This window comes from Pseudophryne corroboree, chromosome 2 (assembly GCF_028390025.1).
Source record: "Pseudophryne corroboree isolate aPseCor3 chromosome 2, aPseCor3.hap2, whole genome shotgun sequence".
Classification (NCBI taxonomy): Eukaryota; Metazoa; Chordata; class Amphibia; order Anura; family Myobatrachidae; genus Pseudophryne; species Pseudophryne corroboree.
The window spans coordinates 598,615,331-598,637,397 of NC_086445.1; the positions used below are offsets into that span (position 1 = coordinate 598,615,331).

Consider the following 22,067-nt stretch of genomic DNA (forward strand, 5'->3'; position numbering starts at 1 on the left):
TACAAACAGGGTTGAGTAATATCCCCTCCCTTGTTGAAGTAGGGGAACCTTGACCACCACCTGTTGAAGTTACAATTTGTGAATTGCATTTAGCACTCTCTCTCTTTCTGGGGGAGAAGTCGGCAGGGCCGATTTGAAAAACCGGCGAGGAGGTGCCTCTTCGAATTCCAGCTTGTAACCCTGAGAAACAATATCTATTGCCCAGGGATCCATCTGTGAGTGAACCCAGATGTGGCTGTAAATTCGAAGACGTGCCCCCACTGGGGCGGACTCCCTTAGCGGAGCCCCAGCGTCATGCGGTGGATTTTGTAGAGGCCGGGGAGGACTTCTGTTCCTGGGAACTAGCTGTGTTGTGCAGCTTTTTCCCTCTGCCCTTACCTCTGGCAAGAAAGGACGCCCTTCGTACTCTCGTTTCTTTGTGACCGAAAGTACTGCATTTGATAATGTGATGATTTCTTAGCCTGTGAAGGAATATAAGGCAAAAAATGTGATTTACCAGCTGTAGCTGTGGAGACCAGGTCCGAGAGACCTTCCCCAAACAATTCCTCACCCATGTAAGGTAAAACCTCCATATGCCTCTTTGAGTCGGCATCACCTGTCCACTGCCGGGTCCATAGGACTCGTTTAGCAGAAATCGACATAGCGTTGATTCTAGAAACCAGTAGACCAATGTCTCTCTGAGCATGTCTCATATATAAGACAGCATATTTTATATGTCCTAGGGTCAATAAGATGGTATCCTTATCCAGGGTTTCAATTTCCGCTGATAAGGTATCTGTCCATGCTGCTACAGCGCTACACACCCAAGCCGACGCAATAGCCGGTCTTACCGAAGTAAGGTACCCGAATGTGTGTAAATGGACTTCAAGGTAACCTCCTGCTTGCGATCAGCAGGATCCCTGAGGGTAGCCGTATCTCGGGATGGCAGTGCTATCTTTTTGGATAAGCGCGTCATCGCTTTGTCCACCCTAGGGGAGGATTCCCACCGTATCCTGTCCGTTGGCGGGAAAGGATACGCCATAAGAATCCTTTTGGGAATCTGCAGTTTTTTGTCTGGAGATTCCCAAGCTTTTTCACATAACTCGTTCAGCTCATGTGAGGGAGGAAAGGTTACCTCAGGTTTCTTTTCCTTATACATGTGTACCCTCGTGTCAGGGACAGGGGGTTCCTCTGTGATATGCAAAACATCTTTTATTGCAATAATCATATATCGAATACATTTAGCCACTTTTGGCTGTAACTTTGCATCATCGTAGTCGACACTGGAGTCAGAATCCGTGTCGGTATCTGTGTCTACTATTTGGGATAGTGGGCGCTTTTGAGACCCCGAAGGTCCTTGCGACATAGGGACAGACATGGGTTGACTCCCTGGCTGTTCCCTAGCTTCCGCTTTGTCTAATCTTTTGTGCAATAAATTTACATTAGCACTTAAAACATTCCACATATCTATCCAGTCAGGTGTCGGCGTTGTCGACGGAGACACCACATTCATTTGTTCCTCCTCCTCCCCAGGAAAGCCTTCTACCTCAGACATGTCGACACACGCGTACCGACACACCACACACTCAGGGAATCCTCTTATCTGAAGACAGTTCCCCAACAAAGGCCCTTTGGAGAGACAGAGAGAGAGTATGCCAGCACACACCCAGCGCTATATGACCCAGGAAAAAACACACAATATGTTTACCCAGATAGCGCTGTAATCTGTATATTGCACCAATTATGTGCCCCCCCCCTTCTTTAAAACCCTCTTTCACTGTGGATAAGCAGGGGAGAGTCCGGGGAGCTTCCTCTCAGCGCTGTGCTGTGGAGAAAATGGCGCCGGTGAGTGCTGAGGAAGAAGCCCCGCCGCCTCAGCGGCAGGCTTCTGTCCCGCTTAAATATATAAAAAACTGGCGGGGGCTCTTTATATATACAGTGCCCAGCCTGTGTATATATGTTTATTGCCAGAATTGGGGTTTATATTGCTGCCCAGGGCGCCCCCCCTGCGCCCTGCACCCTTACAGGGACTGCCGTTTGTGTGTGCTGTGTGGGAGCAATGGCGCACAGCTTTTCTGCTGTGCGTTACCTCAGTGAAGATCTGAAGTCTTCTGCCGCCTCTGAAGTCTTCTTTCTTCTCATACTCACCCGGCTTCTATCTTCCGGCTCTGCGAGGAGGACGGCGGCGCGGCTCTGAGACCTGCATACCGATCCCTCTGGTGCTAATGGTGTCCAGTAGCCTAAGAAGCAGAGCCTTGAAACTCACAGAAGTAGGTCTGCTTCTCTCTCCTCAGTCCCTCGATGCAGGAAGTCTGTTGCCAGCAGGTTTCCTGAAAATAAAAAACCTAACAAATATACTTTCTTTCAGGAAACTCAGGAGAGCTTCCTGTAATGCACCCAGTCTCCTCTGGGCACAGTAGTAAACTGAGGTCTGGAGGAGGGGCATAGAGGGAGGATCCAGTGCACACCCATACCTAAAGTCTTTCTTAAAGTGCCCATGTCTCCTGCGGAGCCCGTCTATCTCCATGGTCCTTACGGTGTCCCCAGCATCCTCTAGGACGTAAGAGAAAGTATGATTTGAAAAGGACAATGGGGGGCAGGATGGGGTGTGGACAGAAATGGGGTTGGAGCTGTAGAAGGGAGAGGAGTGGGGTGGTAAGTTTGTACTGTATGGTAAGGGGGATAAGGAGGCAGTGAAGCAGGTAGCAGAGGTAGGAGGTTGATGCTACGTGACAAAATAGGAAAATGAAACAAGCAGCATTCAGTGTTTAATGACAGTGACATGTCCAGTGCTTACTCCTCCTTTCTGTGTGTGCGTGCGTTTCTCTGAGAAGTGCTTTTGCATTTTCCAATTTTCCATTTCGTATTGCCATTTACATTTAATTATAATAAGTAAAGCTGGCCATACACTAGGACGATTTCAGGTCAGATTGCACGATTTGGACACCTCGGACGATGTATCTGTGCAAATCGTGCAGTATTTGGGAACGATAGCGATCCAATGAGCTGTCACGCGTGTCATATGTTCTGATCATACGTGTAGCCGATATGACCCATAGTTATTTGCAGATTGTGCCGGTTTTTTGCACATCCAATGCATTGTCCAATGGATCATCAGATCCATTTCCCTGGACACTTTTTGTGAGACACATGATCAATCGTTAGGGGCGAACAATCAATCAATAGATCGTTTGCACATTGGCTGCACAGGGAATGCATTGTACTCTATGCAGATTGTTTGCCTGTTGCAATGTGTGTTATGTGCTGCACACTCTATGTGGCTGTACATGTCCGTACTCCGCTGTGGTTTTAGTTGGTGTAGGTCTTGCATTTTGTATTGTGCTATATGAATCCTATGTAAGGGCACATGTTGCATGTGGTTCAATGGTTCTGTCTCACATCCACATGTGGGACAAAACTTGTCATCTGCTACAGATCTTGTTCAAAGCTTATGATTATGCATCAAAGCAGGTCTGTTCCTTGACTTGTATGTGTATATAGGAGTTCCATGGAGGTCATGGTAATGGCTGGATGGAGTAGGTGGCAAGGCCTGTTTCCTTTGACGCCAAGTGACTGCGCCTGTTGCAGCAGGGGCTGCGCCGTGGAGCATGGGTGGCAAAATGGCATCTTTTGTGATGGAGACATTTTTGGTTCTGTATTATGTATTTATGCATGGGTGGGTTACGTGTTGTGTATGCATCAAAATATTTAGCAGTAGGGTTGGTTATTATGCCTAAATTGCTAAAAGAAAATTTAATTATTTGCACAATATAGTAATGAGTTAGATGTGGAAGAAAATACCCTTTTTGCTTGAGTCAGAGTTGGCCAAACCATTGAAGTGGTGCTAACGGTGCCGGTTGCTTGTGGTGCCATGAGCCAGAGCAAGCACCCAGGTGCAAGAAAGTGAATCATTTGAAAACACAAAATGCATATTTGCCATAAATAGTCCTGTTGCCCCATTACATTAATTATTAGAGAAACCAAAATCCGTCTAACTTTTAATAAGGGTGTATAGTTCTGAATTTATACCTTTTTGAATACCATGAAGTTTGAAAGCTTATGCATCGAGTACTATCCGCTGTGTAAATAAACCGCTTCACGGGTCTTTTTGGGTATGAGCTAATTTTGTGCTGTGTGAAATCTAGCACACTGTTTAGCAATGCGCCATGTGTTCTTACCTGACACCCTATGGGGTCAATTCTATTCGGCAACTTAAGAATAGTGCCGGGAATTAGCTCCCGACGCTATTCAATTCAGCTCCAGTTAAGTCGGCGATGTCCTGTTCTCGCCGACTAAACAGGTTGAATTGTCGGGAGAACGGGCATTCTCCGACTTAACTCCCCGGCGGGAATCAGCCTTGCGCCGGCCGCGAGGCAGCACTTTTGTCGGGTTTCTTCTCTCATCCCCCGGGGATGAGAGAAGAATTCCCGACAATTGCGGGTCACTAGCAGCTGAATTGAATAGTGTCGGGAGCTAATTCCCGGCGCTATTCTTAAGTTGCCAAATAGAATTGACCCCTATGTTTGCAGGTGTGTATATGGCCTGTTTTTAGCTCTGTCAACCGCTCATATACTGTACATTCTATAACCTGTATCCTTATTTACGTTCTACCGTATGTACATTGGGCATCCATATGTTTACATTTCAGATACCATTATGTGTTTAGGAATTGGTTAAATATTTAATTCAGGTTTGCATACATCGTTTGTTATGTCTCTGTGGTTTACTCATGAAGAGATGCAGAAATGTTTGCACCTATGTGTTTTTCCAGGATGCATGAGGAATATTTAGGATATGTACTATGTATTTCTGTGTTTTTATACATGTAAGTGTATGCTTACTTATCTTATTCATCTTTTGTCAGTATGTAAATGCACTGCATGTATGTGTTTTGTTAATCCATGCATGTGCAAATGTTCATATATGCGTGTTAAGTTCGCTGTGGTGTGTTGCTGGGTGCTGTGCGACTCATCCAGTCATGTTACATTGCTTCGCGAGTCTGTAACATGCAGAATAATCATTTGTTCAAGCTGCCTTTATGAACAGTTAATTTCTGGGACCCATCTGCTTCATTTGTCTTTAGTGTATATTCACATGCAGTTATGTTTTGCAGATATTGTGTGCCATAAAAACACCAAATCATGAGGCCGGGACTGCCAGGGAGTTCAAGGGAAATCGTGGGACGAGTCGCATTTGATGCTAGTCATTCTACTGTATCATAAGACACACTGGGGCAGATGTATTAACCTGGAGAAGGCATAAGGAAGTGATAAACCAGTGATCTGTGCAAGGAGATAAAGGCACCAGCCAATCAGAACCTAACTGTTAATTTACATATTGGAGCTGATTGGCTGGTGCCTTTATCACCTTGCACATATCACTGGTTTATCACTTCCTTATGCCTTCTCCAGGTTAATACATCTGCCCCACTGAAAGATATGAACGATATCTCGTTCATTAATGAACGACATCGTTCATATCTTTCAGTGTAATCGCCTAGTGTGTAGGGCCCTTAATACTTAACATTAACTTGTTCTTATTTTCAATATCAATTATCTATGAGTGTACTCTGTATGTATTAATAAGGTTAGTCTAGTTACAAATATTCAGATATAATAGGAATAATAAGCTGTAAAAAAAACAAGATTTTACTCACCGGTAAACCTATTTCTCGTAGTCCGTAGTGGATGCTGGGAACTCCGTAAGGACCATGGGGAATAGACGGGCTCCGCAGGAGACTGGGCACTCTAAAAGAAAGATTAGGTACTATCTGGTGTGCACTGGCTCCTCCCACTATGACCTTCCTCCAGACCTCAGTTAGGATACTGTGCCCGGAAGAGCTGACACAATAAGGAAGGATTTTGAATCCCGGGTAAGACTCATACCAGCCACACCAATCACACCGTATAACTCGTGATACTATACCCAGTTAACAGTATGAAATATAACTGAGCCTCTCAACAGATGGCTCAACAATAACCCTTAGTTAGGCAATAACTACATACAAGTATTGCAGACAATCCGCACTTGGGATGGGCGCCCAGCATCCACTACGGACTACGAGAAATAGATTTACCGGTGAGTAAAATCTTATTTTCTCTGACGTCCTAGTGGATGCTGGGAACTCCGTAAGGACCATGGGGATTATACCAAAGCTCCCAAACGGGCGGTAGAGTGCGGATGACTCTGCAGCACCGAATGAGAGAACTCAAGGTCCTCCTCAGCCAGGGTATCAAATTTGTAGAATTTAGCAAACGTGTTTGCCCCTGACCAAGTTGCAGCTCGGCAAAGTTGTAAAGCCGAGACCTCTCGGGCAGCCGCCCAAGATGAGCCCACTTTCCTCGTGGAATGGGCTTTTACTGATTTAGGATGCGGCAATCCAGCCGCAGAATGCTCCAGCTGAATTGTGCTACAAATTCAGCGAGCGATAGTCTGCTTAGAAGCAGGAGCACCTATTTTGTTGGGTGCCTACAGGATAAAAAGCGAGTCAGTTTTCCTGACTCCAGCCGTCCTGGAAATATAAATTTTTAAGGCCCTGACTACGTCCAGTAACTTGGAATCTTCCAAGTCCCTAGTAGCCGCAGGCACTACAATAGGTTGGTTCAAGTGAAAAGCGGATACCACCTTAGGGAGAAACTGGGGACGAGTCCTCAATTCTGCCCTATCCATATGGAAAATCAGATAAGGGCTTTTACATGACAAAGCCGCCAATTCTGACACACGCCTGGCCGAAGCCAAGGCCAATAACATGACCACTTTCCACGTGAGATACTTCAAATCCACAGTTTTAAGTGGCTCAAACCAATGTGATTTTAAGAAACTCAACACCACATTGAGATCCCAAGGTGCCACAGGAGGCACAAAAGGGGGCTGAATATGTAGCACTCCCTTTACAAATGTCTGAACTCCAGGCAGTGAAGCCAGTTCTTTCTGGAAGAAAGTTTAGGCCCATAATCACTCCTGACTGTAGGAAGTGCAGAAAACGACCCAGTTGAAATTCCTCTGTTGGGGCCTTCCTGGCCTCACACCACGCAACATACTTTCGCCAAATACGGTGATAATGGTTTGCGGTTACTTCTTTCCTGGCTTTTATCAGCGTAGGAATGACTTCCTCCGGAATGTCTTTAGGATCCGGAATTCAACCGCCATGCCGTCAAACGCAGCCGCGGTAAGTCTTGGAACAGACAGGGCCCCTGCTGTGAACTTTGAAAAGAAGAAAGAAGACTCTTTTTGGGAAGCACTCATATACAGATAATATTGTACGACTCAATCGCAAAAAAATATAGCTAGCTAAAATACAAAATTTTTATTAATTCTCATTAAAAAATGATTATTGGGGAGTTCAAAAATGGCGCCAGTATATATTTAAATAGTGACTTTGCGAAAATATGGGGAATGATGTACAGAATACAAGGTACAAATACCTAATTCTGGCCGAGATGGGTATATCCAGCTGTGGATCAGTCTATGATTATAGGTTGCTCATTTGTTGAAAAAATGACCGTCATTTGTAAACTGCTATATATCCCAATTGGGAATTTTGATCCTAGCAGATAATTGAATCATAGGTCATAACCGAGACATAAGATAGTGCTCTATTAATAGTGACAGGTGGGCGGCAAATATTTGCAGTACCAGGGTGTTCCTTAGTAGTCTCCTATCCAAGTACTTAACCCGGCCCTCCACTGCTTGGCTTCCAAGATCAGATGAGATTGGGCATCTCCAGCGGGGTATGACCGCAGACCTTATGCTCACCCTTGTCACGCTGTGTCCAAAATTGGGCACAGATAAGAGCCAACTATTGTTATATGAGCCACAAGTTTGAGAGAAACACAGCTGGTTTGATATAAAAAAGAGAGGGGGGATTTCTTATCACAAATGATAAGGTATACTTAAAGATTAAATACCCATCTAAATAATCAGGGCTTAGGTCGTCGCAGTATACATAGGGAAAAGACCTCTATGTTGCATAATTAACACATGCATATAAATCTGACATTAAATAAATGATATTATTATAATCATGCAAAAGAAGGGAACCTCCAAATTTGGTCTCCAAAGCCACAGATTGCATACGAGGTTACACTATAAATTCTGAAAATCACCTGAGCAATGAAAAAATACAATTTCTCAAAAACCAACAGCGAGTTAGTATTAACTGAGTTGACACAGTATATATTCATATGCAGTGTAAAGGAAAAGAAAGAAGGCGTTTTGTTTTGGTTTTTAAATGGGGTCCAAGGTTTAACAGATGTATCCACATCTGCTTTTTTGATAAAGATATGGACCCCAATGCAGTTTGGTACTTATTCCTTTACTGTTTGATAATTAGTGTCACTCAATTTTGTATAGCAGTCTGTGTAGCTTATAAGTAGGATTTTGATAAATACCTGTCCATGCGCTGATGCATAAATATTGGATATCCAAACCTGATATACAATTTTTTTTGGTTTTAGATCCTACTTGTTTAGAGAGGAAGATCCTGATGTCTGGAAGGTGCCGGCCGCGTCCGCCCGCGTCTGTCCACGTTGGGCTTGTTACCGGGCTCCGGCCGCACTGTGCTTCCTGTTGTCCTGGTTCCCTAGGCGACGGACTTAGCCGAGAGCGGCTCGTTGCGGTCACGTGTGCGCACCACGTGACCGTCTCTCCTGACGTACGTTTCGCATAAAGCTTGGTCACAGGGCGTCAGTAGGTTCCAGCCTATTGGTTTGTCCTTATATTGGTGATACTGTGTGCTGATTGGCTCTCAGCAATGGATTGATAGGTAATTTGGCCTATAATAGTCAGTATCGTATTTGCAGGTTCCCATAGGATGGTGTGTCCTGATTGACAGTTAGAGGGACCATTGAGCAATAAGATGAACGATCATATGGTTATTTTAATTAAAAAAGAGCTGATAAAATTAATTTTTAGTTGATGTTTGCAGAGGATAAAGATATAGTGATAATATCATTTGTGGAACAGTTAATTATAGTATAAAAACTTTAAAAAATGGAAGACACAGATTGTTAAAAGTACTTAATGTGCCTGTGCCAGTATTAGAGTAATTATATATATATAATAAGAAGGAATCATATACATAATAAGAGGGAAATACAGATACAGTTTTTATAAAAGATTATTTTCTTATATATATATATATATAAATATATGAATTTAAAATTGGGATATAGATATAATAAATTGGTGAATGAGTGATCGTGACTGCTGAACCTAAAAGTGTCTGATAATAATATTCAATTGTGTTTGAAAAAAACATATTTGTGAAAGTCAAAATAATAAGAAAGCTTATAAGTGGGGGAGGGAGGGGGGGGGGGCTTGAAGGGGGGGGGGGGCGGGGACGTGAGGGGGGAAAAAAATGGGGGGAGGGGGGGGAAAGGAAAGGGAGGAATGGATTATTATTATGCTGTAGCAGATCCTGTCTGAGCGGTAGAGGCCATGGGTCCTCTGATATCATTTCTTGAAGTTCTGGGTTCCAAGCTCTTCTTGGCCCATCCGGAACCACGAGTATCGTTCTTACTCCTCGTTTTCTTATTATTCTCAGTACCTTTGGTATGAGAGGCAGAGGAGGGAATACATAAACCGACTGGTACACCCACGGTGTCACTAGAGCGTCCACAGCTATTGCCTGAGGGTCCCTTGACCTGGCGCAATATCTAGTTTTTTGTTTAGGCGGGACGCCATCATGTCCACCTGTGGCCTTTCCCAACGGTTTACCAACAGTTGGAAGACTTCTGGATGAAGTCCCCACTCTCCCGGGTGGAGGTCGTGTCTGCTGAGGAAGTCTGCTTCCCAGTTGTCCACTCCCGGAATGAACACTGCTGACAGTGCTAAGACGTGATTTTCCGCCCATCGGAGAATCCTTGTGGCTTCTGCCATCGCCATCCTGCTTCTTGTGCCGCCCTGTCGGTTTACATGGGCGACTGCCGTGATGTTGTCTGACTGGATCAGTACCGGCTGGTTTTGAAGCAGAGGCCTTGCCAGACTTAGGGCATTGTAAATGGCCCTCAGTTCCAGAATATTTGTGTGTAGGGACGACTCCTGACTTGACCAAAGTCCTTGGAAATTTCTTCCCTGTGTGACTGCCCCCCAGCCTCGAAGGCTGGCATCCGTGGTTACCAGGACCCAGTCCTGTATGCCGAATCTGCGGCCCTCTTGAAGATGAGCACTCTGCAGCCACCACAGTAGAGATAACCCTGTCTCCAAGGACCAGGGTATCAGCCGATGCATCTGAAGATGCGATCCCGACCACTTGTCCAAGAGGTCCCACTGAAAGGTTCTTGCATGGAACCTGCCGAATGGAATTTTGCTTCGTAAGAAGCTACCATTTTTCCCAGGACTCGTGTGCAGTGATGCACCGATACCTGTTTTGGTTTCAGGAGGTCTCTGACTAGAGATGACAGCTCCTTGGCTTTCTCCTGCGGGAGAAACACTTTTTTCTGTTCTGTGTCCAGAACCATCCCCAGGAACAGTAGGCGTGTGGTAGGAACCAGCTGTGACTTTGGAATGTATAGAATCCATCCGTGCTGTTGTAGCACTTCCCGAGATAGTGCTACTCCGACCAACAACTGCTCCTTGGACCTCGCCTTTATAAGGAGATCGTCCAAGTACGGGATAATTAAAACTCCCTTTTTTCGAAGGAGTATCATCATTTCTGCCATTACCTTGGTAAAGACCCTCGGTGCCGTGGACAGTCCAAACGGCAGTGTTTGGAATTGGTAATGGCAATCCTGTACCACAAATCTGAGGTACTCCTGGTGAGGATGGTAAATGGGGACATGTAGGTAAGCATCCTTGATGTCCAGGGATACCATGTAATCCCCCTCCTCCAGCCTTGCAATAACCGCCCTGAGCGATTCCATCTTGAACTTGAATTTTTTTATGTATGTGTTCAAGGATTTCAAATTTAAAATGGGTCTCACCGAACCGTCCGGTTTCGGTACCACAAACAGTGTGGAATAGTAACCCCGTCCTTGTTGAAGTAGGGGCACCTTGACTATCACCTGCTGGGAATACAGCTTGTGAATTGCCTCTAGCACAGCCTCCCTGCCTGAGGGAGTTGTCGGCAAAGCAGATTTGAGGAAACGGTGGGGGGGGGGGGAACGCCTCGAATTCCAGCTTGTACCCCTGAGATACTACTTGAAGGATCCAGGGATCCACCTGTGAGCGAGCCCACTGATCGCTGACATTTTTAAGGCGGCCCCCCACCGTACCTGGCTACGCCTGTGGAGCCCCCGCGTCATGCGGTGGACTCAGAGGAAGCGGGGGAAGAATTTTGATTCTGGGAACTGGCTGACTGGTGCAGCTTTTTCCCTCTTCCCTCGTCTCTGTGCAGAAAGGAAGCGCCTTTGATCCGCTTGCTTTTCTGAAGCCGAAAGGACTGTACCTGATAATACAGTGCTTTCTTAGGCTGTGAGGAAACCTGAGGTAAAAAATGTTCTTCCCAGCTGTTGCTGTGGATACGAGGTCCCAGAGACCATCCCCAAACAATTCCTCACCCTTATAAGGCTCTATGTGCCTTTTAAAGTCAGCATCACCTGTCCAGTGTCGGGTCTCTAATACCCTCCTGACAGAATGGACATTGCATTCATTCTGGATGCCAGCCGGCAAAATATCCCTCTGTGCATCCCTCATATATAAGACGACGTCTTATGTTCGCAAAATAGTATCCCTGTTTGACAGGGTTACAGACCACGCTGCAGCAGCACTATCTGCAGGTCTCAGTCTAGTACCTGAGTGTGTAAATACAGACTTCAGGATAGCCTCCTGCTTTTGATCAGCAGGTACCTTCAAAGTGGCCGTATCCTAAGACGGCAGTGCCACCTTTTTTGACAAACGTGTGAGCGCCTTATCCACCCTAGGGGATATCTCCCAGCGTAACTTATCCTCTGGCGGGAAAGGGTACGCCATCAGTAACTTTTTAGAAATTACCAGTTTCTTATCGGGGGAACCCACGCTTTTTCACACTTCATTCACTCATTTGATGGGGGAACAAAACACTGCCTGCTTTTTCTCCCCAAACATAAAACCCTTTTTTAGTGGTGTGTAACACATTTTTTATTGCCGGGATCATGTAACGGATGTTCCTAGTGGATTGTGTATATGTCTCAACCTCGTCGACACTGGAGCCAGACTCCGTGTCGACATCTGTGTCTGCCATCTGAGGGAGCGGGCGTTTTTGAGCCCCTGATGGCCTTTGAGACGCCTGGGCAGGCGCGGGCTGAGAAGCCGGCTGTCCCACAGCTGTTACGTCATCCAGCCTTTTATGTAAGGAGTTGACACTGTCGGTTTATACCTTCCACCTATCCATCCACTCTGGTGTCGGCCCCACAGGGGGCGACATCACATTTATCGGCATCTGCTCTGCCATCACATAAGCCTCATCAAACGTGTCGACACAGCCGTACCGACACACCGCACACACACAGGGAATGCTCTGACTGAGGACAGGACCCCACACAGCCCTTTGGGGAGACAGAGAGAGAGTATGCCAGCACACACCAGAGCGCTATATAATTTAGGGATTAACACTATATTGAGTGAATTTTTCCCAATAGCTGCTTGTATATACAATATTGCGCCTAAATTTAGTGCCCCCCCTCTTTTTAACCCTTTGAGCCTGCAAACTACAGGGGAGAGCCTGGGGAGCTGTCTTCCAGCTGCACTGTGAAGAGAAAATGGCGCCAGTGTGCTGAGGGAGATAGCTCCGCCCCTTTTTCGCAGACTTTTCTCCCGCTTTTTTATGGATTCTGGCAGGGGTATTTATCACATATATAGCCTCTGGGGCTATATATTGTGATATATTTGCCAGCCAAGGTGTTTTTATTGCTGCTCAGGGCGCCCTCCCCCCCAGCACCCTGCACCCTCGGTGACCGGAGTGTGAGGTGTGTATGAGGAGCAATGGCACACAGCTGCAGTGCTGTGCGCTACCTTGGTGAAGACTGATGTCTTCTGCCGCCGATTTTCCGGACCTCTTCTTGCTTCTGGCTCTGTAAGGGGGACGGCGGCGCGGCTCCGGGAACGAACACCAAGGCCAGTTCCATGCGGTCGATCCCTCTGGAGCTAATGGTGTCCAGTAGCCTAAGAAGCCCAAGCTAGCTGCAAGCAGGTAGGTTCGCTTCTTCTCCCCTTAGTCCCTCGATGCAGTGAGCCTGTTGCCAGCAGGTCTCACTGTAAAATAAAAAACCTAAAATAAACTTTCTTTCTAGGAGCTCAGGAGAGCCCCTAGTGTGCATCCAGCTCGGCCGGGCACAGAAATCTAACTGAGGTCTGGAGGAGGGTCATAGTGGGAGGAGCCAGTGCACACCAGATAGTACCTAATCTTTCTTTTAGAGTGCCCAGTCTCCTGCGGAGCCCGTCTATTCCCCATGGTCCTTACGGAGTTCCCAGCATCCACTAGGACGTCAGAGAAATTGGTTTTATTGAAATATATAAAATAAATAAAATCAAAGCCTAATAGTATTCTTAGGGCGGTATTCAAATGATATATCACGCCCATTCTCCTTTCTAAAGTGATCCCCGTTATCGTGCATATCGTGTCCATAGTAAACAGTTTTAGCTGCGTAAAGGGTTGAAATGATTGTACCACGCCCGTCAGCAGAAACAGAACGATACTTCACTTTATCTTAGAAAGCATTAAAACACGGTTGATCAAGGTTTCTAATTCATGATTAGTTTTTTTCTTCATTAAAAAACATTAATGCAAAATAATAATAATAATAATAATAATAGTTTAAACCAAAACAAAACAGTTTAATCCAAAAAGTTTTTTGTTTAAAAAAAAATTTTTTTTCCCCCCAATCCTGATCTGTGTGAATGAAGAACTTCGCAAATCAGGCTGTGCATGCCGATCTAACAGAAGTCCACTTTACCCCTTCATGAATGAGACTATTATAATTATTTGTCCACCATAGCTGCTGCTTCCAGCTATTCCTTGTGTGTAAATGCCAGTTCTTACTTTAATGCCTTCTGTCTACTAGTGACATTACAATCAGAATCTGCATAAAATATACTCTTCACTGAGATGATGGCAGTGAGTGGGTAAATATTTATAATGTTATAATAATTGTAAGTCAAGTCGCCTCCAGCGTTTGAGAATACAATGAACACCATACATATAATGTACAGTAGCCACAAAAACACAGATTCGATCACTATTTGTTTTTTTATTATTTAAATTAATTCCCCATACAGTGTTTAGTGTGTGTGTGCGCAACAAGAGATCACTAATGAACTAACATGATCAATATGAAAAGGTGTTCTCAGGTGCCTCCAGAATTATGTCAGTTGTAAACACTGAAAGGATGGAATATGTGTAGTTGAAAACTGCTTATTTAAAAAAAACATCACTACTGCTGGACCTGCTTGGGATAGTTTGGTCAGGTCTGCCAGGTTGAAACTGTTACGATTGATCAAAAACCTACATAGGTCCTCATTTGGACACGTACCCATTATGATAGACATAAATATATAAACTGCGACTTGGCACTCCATTGCAAGAAGATCTGTACTGTTCTGAATAATTTAATGCTACTAGACAAACAATAGCATGGTAGTCTCAAGCATGGAGAGATGATCCAATACATCTTTCCTCAGAGGCAGTTTATACAACAGGAAATTAAACCCTCTGGGATACATATAGAGAGAACGGTACAAGGACAACTTAAAGTGCTAAAGCTTGTAGCAACTAGTCTGATTTTGATAGTTCAGTTTGGAAAATAAAAGTAAACGTTCAGCTCGTTACACTGAGTTGCCTGGGCATTAGCTTGGATAAATGTTATTTTGCCTCGAACCCCAATAGAAGTTCACAGGAAAATTGCGAGACTTATGTGCAGTGGCACATTGTGACTGCACAATAATTGAATTGGTACCATAAGAGGCAAGCACATTCAATGATGTGTTGTAATGTAGCCGTGTATCAGTGGAATAAACCCAATTTCAGCTTGGGTAACCTCCCCCCGCCCAAAAAAAAAACAACACATGAAAAGCAACTCTTGCTATATAGTTCCAGGGGACTTGCCAAGCGATAATAACAGTGAAACAGAGGAAAAGGGTGTGTCTAAATACTCATGGGGGTCGATTCTATTCGGCAACTAATGAATAGCGCCGGGAATTAGCTCCCGACGCTATTCAATTCAGCAACTAATTACCTGCAATTGTCGGGAATTCTTCTCTCATCCCCGGGGGATGAGAAGAGAAACCCGACAAAAGTGCTGCCTCGCGGCCGGCGCGAGGCTGATTCTGTCGGGAATCAGCCTCGCGCCGGGGAGTTAAGTCGGAGAATGCCCGTTCTCCCGACAATTCAACCTGTTTTGTCGGCGAGAACGGGCCATCGCCGACGTAACTAGTTGCTGAATTGAATAGCGTCGGGAGCTAATTCCCGGCGCTATTCATTAGTTGCCGAATAGAATCGACCCCATGGACTCATTCCACAGCATTTGGAACTTGCTGCGAGATGCTCCTTGAATTGTACCTATTTGGGTAGAGGATTGCGGAATGACACTGTTGTCATTCATGTTGTTTGTAATGTACCCTTGCTTCATGTGAAAATCTACTCCATCCATTGTTTTATTATGAATGGAGGTATATGCAAAAACACTTGCGAGTGTGTGGACAGATCATTGCCTGATGTCCAAGTCTGCACATCAGCTACAATGATTGCAATAATCATACATGCAGATATTGTCGACATGGAACATGACAAAATAAGAATTTACTTACCGATAATTCTATTTCTCGGAGTCCGTAGTGGATGCTGGGGTTCCTGAAAGGACCATGGGGAATAGCGGCTCCGCAGGAGACAGGGCACAAAAAAGTAAAGCTTTTACCAGATCAGGTGGTGTGCACTGGCTCCTCCCCCTATGACCCTCCTCCAGACTCCAGTTAGGTACTGTGCCCGGACGAGCGTACACAATAAGGGAGGCAATTTGAATCCCGGGTAAGACTCATACCAGCCACACCAATCACACCGTACAACTTGTGATCTAAACCCAGTTAACAGTATGATAACAGAAAGAGCCTCTTAAAGATGGCTCCTTAACAATATAACCCGAATTTGTTAACAATAACTATGTACAGTATTGCAGATAATCCGCACTTGGGATGGGCGCCCAGCATCCACTACGGACTCCGAGAAATAGAATTATCGGTAAGTAAATTCTTATTTTCTCTATCGTCCTAAGTGGATGCTGGGGTTCCTGAAAGGACCATGGGGATTATACCAAAGCTCCCAAACGGGCGGGAGAGTGCGGATGACTCTGCAGCACCGAATGAGAGAATTCCAAGTCCTCTTTTGCCAGGGTATCAAATTTGTAGAATTTTACAAACGTGTTTTCCCCCGACCACGTAGCTGCTCGGCAGAATTGTAATGCCGAGACCCCTCGGGCAGCCGCCCAAGATGAGCCCACCTTCCTTGTGGAATGGGCCTCAACAGATTTAGGCTGTGGCAGGCCTGCCACAGAATGAGCAAGTTGAATTGTGTTACAAATCCAACGAGCAATCGTCTGCTTAGAAGCAGGGGCACCCAACTTGTTGGGTGCATATAGTATCAACAGCGAGTCAGATTTTCTGACTTCAGCCGTGCTTGAAATGTATATTTTTAAGGCTCTGACAACGTCCAACAACTTGGAGTCCTCCAAGTCGCCAGTGGCCGCAGGCACCACAATAGGTTAGTTCAGGTGAAACGCTGATACCACCTTAGGGAGAAAATGCGGACGAGTCCTCAGTTCTGCCCTATCCGAATGGAAGATTAGATAAGGGCTTTTATAAGATAAAGCCGCCAATTCAGATACTCTCCTGGCGGAAGCCAGGGCCAGTAACATAGTCACTTTCCATGTGAGATATTTAAAATCCACCTTTTTCAATGGTTCAAACCAATGGGATTTGAGGAAATCTAAAACGACATTTAGATCCCACGGTGCCACCGGAGGCACCACAGGAGGCTGTATATGCAGTACTCCTTTAACAAAAGTCTGTACCTCAGGAACTGAGGCCAATTCTTTTTGGAAGAATATTGACAGGGCCGAAATTTGAACCTTAATAGATCTCAATTTGAGACCCATAGACAATCCTGATTGTAGGAAATGTAGGAAACGACCCAGTTGAAATTCCTCCGTCGGAACACTCCGATCCTCGCACCACGCGACATATTTTCGCCAAATGCGGTGATAATGTTTCGCGGTGACTTCCTTCCTTGCCTTAATCAAGGTAGGAATGACTTCTTCTGGAATGCCTTTCCCTTTTAGGATCTGGCGTTCAACCGCCATGCCGTCAAACGCAGCCGCGGTAAGTCTTGAAAGAGACAGGGACCCTGTTGTAGCAGGTCCCTTCTCAGAAGTAGAGGGCACGGGTCGTCCGTGACCAACTCTTGAAGTTCCGGGTACCAAGTCCTTCTTGGCTAATCCGGAGCCACTAGTATTGTTCTTACTCCTCCTCACCGTATAATCTTCAATACCTTTGGTATGAGAGGCAGAGGAGGAAACACATATACTGATTTGTACACCCAAGGTGTTACCAGTGCGTCCACAGCTATTGCCTGTGGATCTCTTGACCTGGCGCAATACTTGTCCTTGAGGCGAGACGCCATCATGTCTACCATTGGTCTTTCCCAACAGTTTATTAGCATGTGGAAGACTTCTGGATGAAGACCCCCCTCTCCCGGGTGAATATCGTGTCTGCTGAGGAAGTCTGCTTCCCAGTTGTCCACGCCCGGGAAGAACACTGCTGACAGTGCTATTACGTGATTCTCTGCCCAGCGAAGAATGTTGGCAGCTTCTGCCATTGCACTCCTGCTTCTTGTGCCGCCCTGTCTGTTTACATGGGCGACCGCCGTGATGTTGTCCGACTGAATCAACACCGGTTTTCCTTGCAGGAGTGGTTCCGCCTGGCTTAGAGCATTTTAGATTGCTCTTAGTACCAGAATGTTTATGTGAAGAGACTTTTCCAGGTTCGTCCATACCCCCTGGAAGTTTCTTCCTTGTGTGACTGCTCCCCAACCTCTCAGGCTGGCGTCCGTGGTCACCAGGATCAAATCCTGTATGCCGAATCTGCGGCCCTCCAATAGATGAGCCTTTTGCAACCACCACAGAAGATATACCCTTGTCCTTGGCGACAGGGTTATTCGCAGGTGCATCTGAGGATGCGACCCTGACCATTTGTCCAACAGATCCCTTTGGAAAATTCTTGCATGGAATCTGCCGAATGGAATTGCTTCGTAAAAAGCCACCATTTTTCCCAGGACTCTTGTGCATTGATGTACAGACACCTTTCCTGGTTTTAGGAGGTTCCTGACAGGTCGGATAACTCCTTGGCTTTTTCCTCGGGAAGAAAAACCTTTTTCTGAACCGTGTCCAGAATCATCCCTAGGAACAGCAGACGTATCGTCGGAAAACAGCTGCGATTCTTGGAATATTTAGAATCCAGTCGTGCCGTCGAAGAACTACTTTAGATAGTGCTCTTCCGACCTCCAACTGTTCTCTGGAACTTGCCCTTTTTAGGTCGTGCAAGTAAGGGATAATTTAGATGCCTTTTTTCTTTGAAGAAACATCTTTTCGGCCATTACCTTGGTAAAAAGGCCCGGGGTGCCGTGGATAATTCAAACGGCATCGTCTGAAACTGATATTGACAGTTCTGTACCACGAACCAGAGGTACCCTTGATGAGAAGGACAAAATTTGGACATGGAGGTAATCCTTGATGTCCAGGGACACCATATAGTCCCCTTTTTTCCGGTTCGCTATCACTGCTCTGAGTGACTTTATCTCGATTTGAACCTTTTATGTAAGTGTTCAAAACATTTTAGATTTAGACTATGTGTCACCAAGCCGTCTGGCTTCAGTACCACAATATAGTGTGGAAAAATAATACCCTTTTCCTTGTCGTAGGAGGGGTACTTTGATTATCACCTGCTGGATATACAGCTTGTGAATTGTTTCCAATGCTGCCTCCCTGTCGGAGGGAGCCGTTGGTAAAGCAGACTTCAGGAACCTGCGAGGAGAAGATGTCTCGACTCTCCAATCTTTACCCCTGGGATAATACTCGTACGATCTAGGGGTCAACTTGCGAGTGATCCCACTGCGCCCTGAGACTCTTGAGACTACCCCCCCACCTTGAGTCCGCTTGCACGGCCCCAGCGTCATGCTGAGGACTTGGCAGACGCGGTGGAGGGCTTCTTTTCCTGGGAAAGGGCTGCCTGCTGCAGTCTACTTCCCTTACCTCTATGTCTGGGCAGATATGACTGGCCTTTTGCCTGCATGCCCTCATGGGAAAGGAAAGATTGAGGCTGAAAAGACGGTGTCTTTTTTAGCTGAGATGTAACTTGGGGTAAAAAAGGTTGGATTTCCCAGCTGTTGCTGTGGTCCCCAGGTCCGATGGACCGACCCCCAAATAACTCCTTCCCTTTATACAGCAATACTTCCATCTGCCGTATGGGATCTGTATCACCTGACCACTGTCGTGTCCCTGACATCTTCTGGGAGATATGGACAACGCACTTATCTTGATGCCAGAGAGCAAATATCCCTCTGTGCATCTCACATACATATATATAGAATGCATCCTATTAAATGCTCTACATGAATAAAATATTTTCAGTCAGGGAATCCGACCAAGCCAACCCAGCACTGCATCTCCAGGCTGATGGCGATCGCTGGTCGCAGTATAACCACCGTATGTGTGTATATACTTTTTAGGATATTTTTCCAGCTTCCTATCAGCTGGCTCCTTGAGGGCGGCCGTATCTGGAGACGGTAACGCCACTTGATAAGCGTGTGAGCGCCTTATCACCCTAAGGGGTGTTTCCCAACGTACCCTAATTTCTGGCGGGAAAGGGTATAACGCCAATATTTGCTATCGGGGTAACCCTACGCATCATCACACACTTCATTTTATTTTATCTGATTCAGGAAAAACTACAGGTAGTTTTTTCACTCCCACATAATACCCTTTCTTGTGGTACTTGTAGTATCAGAAACACGTAACACCTCCTTCATTGCCCTTAACGTGTGGCCCTAATGAGAAATACGTTTGTTTATTCACCGTCGACACTGTATTCAGTGTCCGTGTCTGTGTCTGTGTCGACCGACTGAGGTAAATGGGCGTTTTTAAAACCCCTGACGGTGTTTCTGAGACGCCTGGACCGGTCCTAATAGATTGTCGGCCGTCTCATGTCGTCAACCGACCTTGCAGCGTGTTGACATTCTCACGTAATTCTCTAAATAAGCCATCCATTCCGGTGTCGACTCCCTAGAGAGTGACATCACCATTACAGGCAATTTCTCCGCCTCCTCACCAACATCGTCCTCATACATGTCGACACACACGTACCGACACACAGCACACACACCGGGAATGCTCTGACAGAGGACAGGACCCACTAGCCCTTTGGGGAGACAGAGGGAGAGTCTGCCAGCACACACCAAAAACGCTATAATTATATAGGGACAACCTTATATAAGTGTTTCTCCCTTATAGCATCTTTTTTATATATATACAATATCGCCAAAATCAGTGCCCCCCCTCTCTGTTTTAACCCTGTTTCTGTAGTGCAGTGCAGGGGAGAGCCTGGGAGCCTTCTCTCCAGCTTTTCTGTGAGAGAAAATGGCGCTGTGTGCTGAGGAGATAGGCCCCGCCCCTTTTTCGGCGGGCTCGTCTCCCGCTATTTTTGAAGTTAGGCAGGGGTTAAATATCTCCATATAGCCTCTGTGGGCTATATGTGAGGTATTTTTTGCCTCTAATAAGGTTTTTATTTGCCTCTCAGAGCGCCCCCCCCAGCGCTCTGCACCCTCAGTGACTGTTGTGTGAAGTGTGCTGAGAGGAAAATGGCGCACAGCTGCAGTGCTGTGCGCTACCTTTATGAAGACTCAGGAGTCTTCAGCCGCCGATTTTGGACCTCTTCTCTCTTCAGCGTCTGCAAGGGGGCCGGCGGCGCGGCTCCGGTGACCATCCAGGCTGTACCTGTGATCGTCCCTCTGGAGCTAGTGTCCAGTAGCCAAGCAGCAAATCCACTCTGCACGCAGGTGAGTTCACTACTTCTCCCCTAAGTCCCTCGTTGCAGTGATCCTGTTGCCAGCAGGACTCACTGTAAAGTAAAAAACCTAAGCTAAACTTTCTCTAAGCAGCTCTTTAGGAGAGCCACCTAGATTGCACCCTTCTCGTTCGGGCACAAAATCTAACTGGAGTCTGGAGGAGGGTCATAGGGGGAGGAGCCAGTGCACACCACCTGATCTGGTAAAAGCTTTACTTTTTTGTGCCCTGTCTCCTGCGGAGCCGCTATTCCCCATGGTCCTTTCAGGAACCCCAGCATCCACTTAGGACGATAGAGAAAAGTGAATGAGAATACATAAACATATACAAAAGACGTGATTCATCTGGCTGTTCAGCCCTGGCACACACTGGCAGTTAATGTTTACCTACTATTCACTGACCCACAAAAGAGCTCAGCACATACAGATATACATATTTTACTATACAGCTCTATGAGCTCCTGCTGTACAAATACTCCATGCGCTTGCAAACCTTCATAACTATGTACTCATGAAAAGCCATTTATACCAAATACTTACACGCTAAATTTGTGTTGCATAAAAACTATCTTTAAGTCAGAGAGAGAAAACAGACTAACTGGAGGTACATGTCATCTAGAAATCTGCTGTAAAATAGAAAAAAGAATTAAAAACATTTTTTTTTTTTTAAAAAGCAGCATTATTCCACATATATTTAAATTATGAATTATGGACTAGTGCAACACAAACAAATGTTTTAAATGAAACAAATGCAAAAACTTAAGTAGCATGCAAAGATACTAAAGCCACAAAATAGGAGACATACAACAGATAGAAAATGCAGTAAATTATATCTGCAATCTTTGTTTCACATTTTTGTTTTAAAAACATAGCATATTACTAGCAAAAAAAATATTGTGTGCACTGCTCCAGGCACACATACCAGAAACACACACAGCTATGCACTGCATTTGTACCTTGCCCATCAGAGGAAACATTAACCTGAAACTGTACAGCGTGCACTTCTGTACAATCTAGTTAAGTACAGGAACAGCACTCAACAGTGCACTAGCTCTTATGTAAAGGATTT

The 22,067-nt window shown here is 45.6% G+C and overlaps 1 protein-coding gene and 1 pseudogene across 5 annotated transcripts in view; both read right to left on the reverse strand.

Moving 5' to 3' along the window:
* The window catches only part of PHACTR4 (phosphatase and actin regulator 4), a 177,351-nt gene that overhangs the window by 144,399 nt on the left and 10,885 nt on the right, over positions 1-22,067 (reverse strand). For 2 of the 5 annotated variants that reach the window (XM_063954683.1, XM_063954680.1), the window contains exon 2: positions 21,539-21,624. The exons of the other annotated variants lie outside the window; for them this stretch is intronic. The gene's annotated coding sequence lies outside the window, so the exon portion shown is untranslated. The remainder of the gene's footprint in view (positions 1-21,538; positions 21,625-22,067) is intronic. 5 annotated transcript variants of the gene reach the window in all.
* LOC135051773 (5S ribosomal RNA) lies at positions 7,603-7,723 on the reverse strand (annotated as a pseudogene).